Here is an 11,002-nt window from a genome sequence, read left to right on the forward strand (position 1 = left end):
GGGGAGCCAGGAGAGGGCTTCACAGAAGAGTCTTAAAAGAGGGATGGGCATTAACTAAGAAAAAGAGGGTGTTCCAGGCAGGGGGAGCAGAACTGTGTACGTTAAGGCAAGGCTGGGTAAGAATATGGTGTCTTCTGGGAACTGCCGAAGATTCTCCTCTGGATGGAGGAGCCCGTGGAGCACGGAGGGGAGGAGGAAGTGGCAAGAGTTGGCCACAGGGCTGGATGGGAAGGCCTTGCACATCATGAGAAGGCATAAAACATCCTGAAATTGCAGCCTTTTTCAAGATTTAAGCACAAATGCATGAAGTCACTTCACTAGTACTTAAGGAGTGATTTGTGTTCTTCCAGTTTTTTCTACCCCCTAGAAAGGAAATGCTTCACTGGAAGATTGTAAACTAGTGTTTCTGACATGAACCAAACCTGTTAGTTTGATGTGTTACACGTCTTCTGGCATGTGTGTGGATAAAGGGCCAAAGCCCAGAACTCTGGGGACTAAACCCTGCTAGGCAGGAGTTCTTTGCATGACACAAGACTTTTTCCATCCTCAGTTCTTTCTTTTTGAGGGAGATAACAGCCTCTGAGATGACCGAGAGGTACAGGCTCTTTTTTTTTCTTTTTCTTTTCTTTTTTTTCTTTCTTGTTTTGGCAAGAAGGCACATCAAAATGCAGAAATGGAGAATTTGGAAATGAAGCCAAAATACCGATTCCTTTGGACATGAGTTCTCGTTTGAATTTGTTTAAAAAAAATTTTTTTCAACGTTTATTTATTTTTGGGACAGAGAGAGACAGAGCATGAACGGGGGAGGGGCAGAGAGAGAGGGAGACACAGAATGGGAAACAGGCTCCAGGCTCCGAGCCATCAGCCCAGAGCCCGACGCGGGGCTCGAACTCACGGACCGCGAGATCGTGACCTGGCTGAAGTCGGACGCTCAACCGACTGCGCCACCCAGGCGCCCCTCATTTGAATTTGTTTAATAATTCTGAAAATCCCTGAGCCTGGGGGAGAAATACACCGAAGTATAGCATCTCTGCGGCAAACTCCAACTTCAAAGAGTACTGCCATATTGGTTTTCAAATAGGTGTTTGGGAAGTGCAGACATTGGTGTTGGAAGGTATCTAAGTGATCTCATTGCATTTGTCGTTCAATCGTGTGTGTGTGTGTGTGTATAAAACAATACTAACCACAGTAATTGTTTTGAACGTTGACCAACAGAATATTTTTTATCTTTGACCAGTGTGTAAATATTAGAATCACTGGCATATTGGTGAAAATAAAAGACTGACTTGTAGTCTATTTTATTATTGTTTTCTTTAAACTTTCTATAGAGAATGCACCCCATTTTCTTGGACCTGGGGCAGACCACTCCTGCCCGAGATACACATGGAACAGAGTGCATGCCTCCACCCTGGATTAGACTTACTCAAAGCTACAAGGCTGAAGGAAAGCCAAGGGGAAGAAAGATAATGCTTGGGGAATGGAATAAAGGAAAGTGAAGCAAATTAAATACAGATACAGAGAATTGTGATGTAGGACCTTTGAAATGTAAATTAAATTGGCCTGAACCTCAACCCATGTGTGGCAAGAACCTGCATCTCAGTCTTTTTGGAGATTTTGAGATGCAGAGGTAATGGTAGAGGAACTGATGCTTTTGTCCTAGTCACTTCTGGCCCTGATGCATTTCCTAGGAATTAGTTTGATAGATGGGCCATTATTTCCCTGCAAGATATCACTTACACGAGGCATTTGTGTGTATGTGTATGGAAGGTGGGGTGGAGTGGGAAAGGGGCAGAATGTATAGAGTGTAGTTTATGTCCAGGGCCTCCACAGCTCGCACTTCCAGGGGACATTGTTCACATAGTGTTCTATGTGACAGATGCCCCTTGTGGTTTGTGATGTGGCTGACCTGTTCACAGCCCTGTGCTGCACGGTCCCCTCTCTTAGTGTTCCCCTCTCTGTCTCTGTAGATGTGTTCTGCTTCTGCTAGTGGAGGGAAGGTGGGAGCTGTGGGGGTCCTGCCAGTATTTCTGTTCTAACTTGCCCAGACCCCCACTACAGATCTCTTTTCTCCCCTTCCTGTTTCTACTCGAAGTCTGATCCCGTAGGTCTCAGCTGGGTGCAATTCTGCCTCTGACCCCAGGGAACATCCGGCCATATCTAGAAACACTTTTGGTTGTCACAACTTGGGAGGGCATCTGGTGAGAAGACAGGGATGCTGCTAACCATCCTACAATGCATAGCACGAGTCCCACCACAAAGACTGCTCTGGCCCTCAAAGTAGTGACCATGGAGGAGCCCCTCAGGCTTCCTTCATTTTCTCCTCAATTATTGAGAGCAACGTAGCCTTCACCCCATCACTGCCAGGGACACCCCTTCAAACGGTCAGATCTACATCAACAGGCTCTGCTAAGTCAGTCCGTTAAGTTAAATCCCTCCAGGTTCCGGGCAGCAGTGTAAATTAGTGAAGTGAGTTGGGAGGAAGATGAGAAGTGTGCTGGCCCATCCGTCTCAGTGGTAGGGACCAGTAGGCAGGGACTGTGACCAATTGGACCTTACTCCATCTACAAGGGCACGTGTAGATTATTGTCAGGCTCCTGTGTTGCTAGATTACTGATTGCTTGAGAAGCCCAGTATCTCCTCTCCCTCACCCCTCAGAAGGTCTGTTTTGCATTACTTTTTCATTGAGGCCTGATGTACATGCACCAATGTTAAGTGTTCGCCCCAATGAATAGTCAAGATAATCTTGAAGAAGAACAGAGTTGGAGGGCTTACACTACTAGATTTCAAGACTTGCTACAAAGCCGCAGTAATTAAGAGTGTGGTATTCTTGCAAATGTTGGAGAAACGGTCCACAGTACAGAATAGGGATCCCAGAAACACATCCACACATATATAATCCCTTGATTTACAATAAATATGTTGCCATCATTTGGTGGGGGAAAAAGATGGTCTTTTCAATAAATGGTGCTAGAACAGTTAGATATCCACATGGAAAAAAATGAACCTGGATCCCTACCATGCACAAACATTAATTCAGTATGGGTCGTAGATCTAAATGTGAAAGGTAAAACAAGAAGTCTTCTAGAATAAAGCATAGGATAATATCTTCATGAATTTCATAAAGATTTTTTTTTAAATGGTGCATACAGAGAACCACAAAGGAAAAGATTGATAAGTTGGATTTCATTAAAATTAGGAACTTCTGTTTATCAAAATTCACAACTAAGAGAGTTTTGGCAGACTGCGGCACAGTAGAACTTATTTGCAATACATCTGTCAAAGGGTTCTTGCCTATTTTTTAATATGTTGGCAACTATTTTCAATTTAAAACACTGAGGGGGAAAACCCCACTGTGCGGGCTAACATTATGCAGGCCAAACAAAACATGTCTGTGAGCCAGCTTGGGCCTACACACTGCCAGTTTGCAACCTCACCTTTCACAGCACAGAAGAATGATAGAAGCTTTAACATTTCTCTATTTTCTCATTTTTTTCTTGCCAGCCTCTGTGAAGGGAAGAAACAATGTAGACATAGATTTCTGAATAATAGAGATTTTTCTCTTGGATGGCAGCATGGCTGCTTATTGTGATTTTAGGTTTTAAATAGCACTTTTCTCCCTCTGGTAGACCCAGTAATTAAAATAGCTTAAAGTATAATTTAATCAAGTTTTAAAATTGACTCCCATTGTGTGTTCAGTCTGCTCTCTGACTGGAATTGCTCAGCACTTCTGGAAGTCAGCTTCAAGCTGCCATGAGGCACAAGAAATGGAGACGTAGGCTTAAACCTGTAACATTGTGAGCTCATTAATGTCCAACTTCCTTACTTTCTATCTCCTCCCCTAACTCTGGTTTTGGTCACTTCCTTTTCTTCTTTACGCAAGCACCTCTATTTCTTAATTCCCTGATGGTCTGGTAGAGACAGTGGGGTGGGGGTAGGGGCAGAATTTCCTCTTGTCACATCTTCTAACCCCACTGTTGGGATGAGAAAGAAGAGGCAGCCTGGAGGACGGCACTCCAGCAGTATAGCATAAAAGTATGAGATCTGGAATTTGCCTGCCTGTGTTCAGATGCTGACTCCATCCTTTAACAGCTATGTGGTCTTCAGCAAGTTACTTGCTTCTCTCTGCCTCACTTCCTCATCCCTAACTTACCAATAATAGTGTTTGCATGTTCATATAAAGAACTTAGAACAGTGCCTAGTAAGCTAAGTGCTAGGCATGTGTTTGTTAATCTAAAAATTGATGGTTGGTTGGTGTCAGGCCTTGGCATTGTGTCCGGCATTGGGAAGCAGGAGACACAGGTGTCCCTGTCTCAGAGACCACCAGCTGATTTCAAGACAGGCAAACAACTTGACCTAATGCCCCCTCCTTCCTTGAGCTGGCTGAAATGGGAACACCAGACAGTTTGATGACCTTCTTGTGGAGCCTGCTGATGGCTAAAATCCAAAGCCACTTAGATGATTAAGATCATTCTGTGGCGTATTCTCCCTAAGTGTGAAACTAGAATTATTCGTGCAAATGAAGAAGTTTGTAACCCTGAGAAGTGAAGTAACTTTCCTAGGACATGGCAGCATGATAGAAAAGAACCTAGATTGTCTTGAATAGACTGTTAGTAGAAATATGGGTATTAAAGACTGTTGGTCAGGGCTCAGAAAGATTAAGGGCAATTCTAGAGAAATCCTAATTACCTTAGAGAAAGCTTAAATACCATAAAGAGACTTAGTAGAAAACTGAACTTGGAGGCCATGTGCAATGGATGGGGACCATGGGGGCCACCAGAGGGTGGATTGTGCTAAGCAGAATTTGGCACCCTACCATTTTCACCCTCTGGTGTTCTGGTGTTACACGTGTGGTCATATTGTGTTAGAGTGGCAAAGAGGGTTTTGCAGATGTATGGTTGCTAATCAGCTGACTCTAAAAGAGGGAGATTATCCTGGATTATCTAATAGGCCCAATGTGATCACATAAATCCTTAAAAGGAGAAGAGGAAGACAGAGATGTGAAGCATGAGAAGGACTTGCAGCCGGCCATAAAGAGAGGCTTCTAGACGACAACCAACAAGGAAACAAGGACCTCAGTGTTACTGTCACAAATAACTGAATGATGCCAACAACTTGACTGTATGTGGAAACAGAAACATCCCCAGAGCCTCCAGAAAGGAATACAGCTCTACCTACACCTTGATTTTATTTTAGAGAAACTCTAAGCAGAGAACTCAATTGAACCATGCTGTACCCAGACTTCTGACATACTGAAGTGTAAGGTAATAAAGTTAAGTTGTTTCAAACCACTACATGTGTGGTTATGCCTTATGGTAGCAACAGGAAACTAACATTTGAGGTCATGATCTCACGGTTCATGAGTTTGAGCTTGGCATTGGGCTCTCTGCTGTCAGCACAGAGCCTGCTTCAGATCCTTGGTCCCCATCTCTCTGTCCCACCTCCTCTTCCCCCTCTCTCTCTGTCTCTGTCTCTCTCTCTCAAAAATAAACATTAAAAACTGAAGTATTATTATGCCTTTTGACCTCATAATTGTACCTTGGAGCATATGTCATAAGCAAATAACTAAGAGAAAAAGTTGTATGGACATAATCATAGCCTAGGAAGATAAATTTTTGTAATCCTTTTTCCCCCGCCATTAATTGGTTTAGGGTAGACATATAACCAATTCTGGCCAATGGGATGTGAAGAGAGTTCTGCTAGGGAGACTAATGGAAAAAGTTACCCCACACATCAAAAATAGACACTTTTGGACGCTAGCATGTGGGAATGTGATGGTTGGAATTGCTTCAGCCACCTTGTGACCAGGAAGAGAGAAGCCTGAGGACAAACCCAACCTGCTGAGGATGGTGAGCCAAAAGATGGAAAGAATGTGGATCTTCGATGGTGTCATGGAGCCATTAGTTAACCTTTTCTTAAACCACACTACCTTTTAACTTATTATATAAGGCAGGAAATCTCCCTGCATTTAAACCAGTCTTACTCAGAGTAAGAAGCTTCCTAACTGAGACACACAGCATGAGCCGCATGGCTCTTCTCTCTCTAGTTTTTATCCGGAAATTTAAAACTTAGGATATGATAACTGGCTTTTTGATTTCCATTTAAGTTTTCACTTGTTCAAATAAGTGCCAAGATGTTGTGGCTTTGTCATGTGCCAACTTGGCTAAGCAGGTACTACAGATCCTAGAGTTCCCCTCCCTGTATGTTTCTAGTTAGAGTTAGCCCAGGAGAAATTTGCAGGATAGTTGGAAGGCGGAAGTGAAGCAGTAGCCATGTTTGCTCTCAGGAGGTCAGTGTAGGTTCGGCTGTGTTACATCTTGTGCACATTTTCATGGATCTGCTGGTGCACCTTTTTTCTGCGGCAGCAGCCAGGTTTGCAGTTTCAGTTATTACAAGATCTCTTCCTTTAGCTTCTCCAAATCCTAGTCCAGGTGTCAGTGTGGCTTCATGGCAAGAGCACCAACTTCTTCTGCAGGTCACCTAGAGCAGCAAGACTGGAAGCTTGGAGATGCGGAAAGGCCCAAGCAAATACAGCTTGTTCCTCGCAGGTTCTGGTTGCCCTGTTCATGCCTACCTCACTACAGGCTCTCGACCAAATGCAGAAGAAACAACCAGGCTGAAGATGTTTTACCTGTTCCCATAATTGCTTAAGGTCAAATCCCTGTGACAAATTATTATTCTACATAATTCCTAGTGGTTCTGTTTCTCTGACTAAACCCTAATACAGAGTCACGTTTTCCTGACCCCAGGATTTACTTTTAGATTCTACATCCAATTGGTAGAAGAGAAAGAAGAAGCAAGTAGAGGTAAGCTTTCTAATATATAGGACTCACTTATTTTTTCCAACTGAAAAGAAGACAAGAAATTGTGCTTTCACCATTCCATAGGAACACATCTCCAGACTGGATATGGATGGTGGGCCACCAGTTTGCAGTCTCTGATATAGGTGTTTTAGAATCCATCACTTACCTAGATGTTCATGAGTATTCTGATGACTTGGTGAATTTATCCATTTTTATGTGATTTTGGACCCTGTTGCCCCAAGAAAAGTTATACTCCTCAATCGCTCTTGATTTCTATCTAAGTTTTCCCTTGTTCCAATGAGTGCCAAGATGTTGTGATTTTGTAATGTGTCAACTTGTATTAATGTGAAGGTTGGAATTGCTTCAGCCACCTTGTGATCAGGAAGAGAGAAGCCTGAGGACAAACCCAAATGCTAAGGATGGTGAGCAAAAGGATGGAAAGAATGTGGCTTGTAATGTGTCAAACATGTATTAATTGTTTATCTCCATCAAAATGCTATGTAACAAGCCACTGCAAAACTCAGTGGCTCAAAATATGTATAAATTTAACTAATGTGTCTGTGGGTTGGTGATAGCTCAACTGGGCAGTATATCTGGTCTTACCTGGGTTCTTCACAGTTCTGACAATTAGCTGACTTTCAGCCGGTCCAAGATGGCCTTGGTTGAAATGAGTGAGGCAACTCGGCTCTGATCCACATGTCTCTCATCCACCAGCAGGCCATCCTGAGCATGTTCTCATGGTGAACAGAAAGCAAGAGTGAACTACTCCAACCATGGAAGCTCTTTTCAAACCTCTACTTGTGTCATATTCTCCTATATCCTGTTGTCTAAAAGTAAGCCACATAGATGAACCTGTAGGCATAGCACAGCACTGCAAAGTTACATGGCAGAGTGAGTGCGGATACATAGAAAAGTAAAGAGTTGGGGCAGTTTTTGCAATTCATCACAATTACCAATACTCTCTCCTCAGAGGTGATAAGTAACTATGTCAGCTGCTGCTATTTCCAATTGTGCATTGTTAACCCATTGTGTTCAAGCCTTGAGATCATCACCCCCTCTCATTAGGATAAACAATTGCTTTATAAAGCTGAATCGTTGTGTCACAAGCTTGCCTTCCTCTTTCTTTCCTTCTGAGATATCTTATGAAGACAAACATCTAAGGGATAGAAAAAACAAAAACCCCAGTAGTGAAGAGTTGCTGAACAGTTGACAAATAGACAAATAAATACTGTTAGCCTGGGAATAAACTAGGTGATGGTCAAGATTGTGTGAGTTATTCATTAGAAATGGTGAGAAGCATATCAACTCTAAGTCAGCTGCATACATTATTGCTTATTTTTAATTGCACTGGTTTTATAGACAGTAATTCTTTTTTTTTTCAACGTTTATTTATTTTTGGGACAGAGAGAGACAGAGCATGAACGGGGGAGGGGCAGAGAGAGAGGGAGACACAGAATCGGAAACAGGCTCCAGGCTCTGAGCCATCAGCCCAGAGCCCAACGCGGGGCTCGAACTCACGGACCGCGAGATCGTGACCTGGCTGAAGTCCGACGCTTAACCGACTGCGCCACCCAGGCGCCCCTATAGACAGTAATTCTAAAGCATATTCATAGGCTGAAAAAAAAAGTTTTAAGTTCCTGAAATTCTCTGTAGTTTTTCTGTTCTATGGGAGTATGTTTCCTAGTAATTTTTCTTAGAGATGCTCATGTATTCACTAAAGGTGCCCACTACATATTTGTCTTAGTTTGGGTTCCCCCAGAAGCCAACCCTGAGATAAAAGTTCAATAGCAAGTAGTTTTATGTTTTTGTTTTTATTTGAGAGAAAGAGCAGGGGGAAAGGGGCAGAGGGAGGTCTTCTGTTAAGTTTCTCAGGATCCACATAAGAGTGAAACATATGGTATCTGTCTTTCTCTGCCTGACTTATTTCACTTAGCATAACACTCTCCAGTTCCATCCATGTTGCTACAAAAGGCCAGTTTTCATTCTTTCTCATTGCCACGTAGTATTCCATTGTGTATATAAACCACATCTTATTTTTTTATTAATAATTTATTTTTTAATTTACATCCAAGTTAGTTAGCATATAGTGCAACAGTGATTTCAGGAGTAGATGCCTTAATGCCCCTTACCCATTTAGCCCATCCCCTCTCCTATAATCCCTCCAGTAACCCTCTATTTGTTCTCTATATTAAGAGTCTTTTATGTTTTGTCCCCCTTCCTGTTTTTATATTATTTTTGATTCCCCTCCCTTTTGTATCTTAAATTCCTCATATGAGTAAATTCATATGATACTTGTCTTCCTCTGACTGGCTAATTTCGCTTAGCATGATACCCTCTAGTTCCATCCACATAGTTGTGAATGGCAAGATTTCATTCTTTTTGATTGCTGAGTAATACTCCATTGTGTGTGTGTGTGTGTGTGTGTGTGTGTGTGTGTGTGTACCACATCTTCTTTATTCATTCATCCATTGATGGACATTTGGGCTCTTTCCCTACTTTAGCTATTGTCTATAGTGCTGCTATAAACATTGGAGTGCATGTGCCCCTTTGAAGCAGCATACCTGTATCCCTTGGATAAATATCTAATAGTGCAATTGCTGGGTCGTAGGGTAGTTCTATTTTTAATACAATTAACTGTTTTATTTATTTTATTTTATTTTTAAATATAATTTATTGTCAAATTGGTTTCCATACAATACCCAGTGCTCATCCCAACAGGTTCCCTCCTCAATGCCCATCACCCACTTTCCCCTCTCCCCCACCCCCCATCAACACTCAGTTTGTTCTCAGTATTTAAGAGTCTCTTATGGTTTGCCTCCTTCCCCTCCCCCCCTGGTCTTCTGTTAAGTTTCTCAGGATCCACATATGAGTGAAAATATATGGTATCTGTCTTTCTCTGCCTGACTTACTTCACTTAGCATAACACTCTCCAGTTCCATCCACATTGCTACAAAAGGCCAGATTTCATTCTTTCTCATTGTCAAGTAGTATTCCATTGTGTATATAAACCACATCTTCTTTATCCATTCATCAGTTGATGGACGTTTAGGCTCTTTCCATAATTTGGCTATTGTTGAAAGTGCTGCTATAAACATTGGGATACAAGTGCCCCTATGCATCAGTACTCCTGTATCCCTTGGGTAAATTGCTAGCAGTGCTATTGCTGGGTCATCTATTTTTAATTTTTGGAGGAACCTCCACACTGTTTTCCAGAGCGGCTGCACCAGTTTGCATCCCCACCAACAGTGCAAGAGGGTTCCCATTTCTCCACATCCTTGCCAGCATCTAAAGTCTCCTGATTTGTTCATTTTAGCCACTCTGACCGGTGTGAGGTGGTATCTTAGTGTGGTTTTGATTTGTATTTCCCAAATGAGGAGTGACATTGAGCATCTTTTCATGTGTCTGTTGGCCATCTGGATGTCTTCTTTAGAGAAGTGTCTATTCATGTCTTCTGCCCATTTCTTCACTGGATTATTTGTTTTTTGGGTGTGGAGTTTGGTGAGTTCTGTATAGATTTTGGATACTAGCCCTTTATCCGATATGTCATTTGCAAATATCTTTTCCCATTCCGTCGGTTGCCTTTTAGTTTTGTTGATTGTTTCCTTTGCAGTGCAGAAGCTTGTAATCTTGATGAGGTCCCAATAGTTCATTTTTGCTTTTAATTCCCTTGCCTATGGAGATGTGTCGAGTAAGAAATTGCTGCGGCTGAGGTCAGAGAGGTTTTTTCCTGCTTTCTCCTGTAGGGTTTTGATGGTTTCTTGTCTCACATTCAGGTCCTTCATCCATTTGAGTTTATTTTTGTGTATGGGGTAAGAAAGTGGTCTAGTTTCATTCTTCTGCATGTTGCTGTCCAGTTCTCCCAGCACCATTTGTTAAAGAGACTGTGTTTTTTCCATTGGATATTCTTTCCTGCTTTGTCAAAGATTAGTTGGCCATGCATTTGTGGGTCCCATTCTGGGTGCTCTATTCTATTCCATTGGTCTATGTGTCTGTTTTTGTGCCAGTACCATACTGTCTTGATGATTACAGCTTTGTAGTAGAGGCTAAAGTCTGGGATTGTGATGCCTCCCACTTTGGTTTTCTTCTTCAGTATTACTTTAGCTATTCAGGATCTTTTGTGGTTCCATACAAAGTTTAGGATTGCTTGTTCTAGCCTTGAGAAGAATGCTGGTGCAATTTTGATTGGGATTGCATTGAATGTG

The sequence above is a fragment of the Herpailurus yagouaroundi genome, unplaced genomic scaffold (genome assembly GCF_014898765.1).
Source record: "Herpailurus yagouaroundi ecotype Mexico unplaced genomic scaffold, PumYag 67690, whole genome shotgun sequence".
Taxonomy (NCBI): Eukaryota; Metazoa; Chordata; class Mammalia; order Carnivora; family Felidae; genus Herpailurus; species Herpailurus yagouaroundi.